Source organism: Trichomycterus rosablanca, chromosome 1 (genome assembly GCF_030014385.1).
Source record: "Trichomycterus rosablanca isolate fTriRos1 chromosome 1, fTriRos1.hap1, whole genome shotgun sequence".
NCBI classification, from domain to species: domain Eukaryota; kingdom Metazoa; phylum Chordata; class Actinopteri; order Siluriformes; family Trichomycteridae; genus Trichomycterus; species Trichomycterus rosablanca.
Window position 1 is genome coordinate 17,034,770 of NC_085988.1, and position 591 is coordinate 17,035,360.

Here is a 591-nt window from a genome sequence, read left to right on the forward strand (position 1 = left end):
CCAATCTGTCTTTTTTACTATATTTTCTGGCTATTATGTGGAGTGCAGTTACGCAATCACATGTCTTTTCTATTCTAGCCCCACTTCAAGCTGCGGCTTGGTTACATTTTGTTTATTTTTGAAGCTGTATTACTTTGATTACTTTATTTAATTATCCACTTATTATTTTTCTGTCTTTTGTTTACAAAGACTGTACTTATTGTCAGCTTTATTTATTATCTGCCTTCCTTGTGTGTGTCTTTGTGACTCAGTGTATACATGCACCTGCTGCCAATCCAGAGCTGCTAAATGGTTTTTCGTTGTTTTCAACAATGACAATAAATATCTATTCTATTCTATTAATACTGATTGTACTACTAATTGTTAGAAAAATATATAATAATTAATAAAAAGAAACACAGATCAGTGCCAGCATTCTCTGCCTGTACTGCAACTCATCTTACAGGATCTCATGATGACTTACTGCACACAGAACAACATTTACAGTTTTACAACAATAAAGTTTTATTTAATTTAATAATTTATTCCACATTAACTGTAATAAAAAAAGAATGTACAGTATAATTGAACAAAATAAATATTTAAGGACAA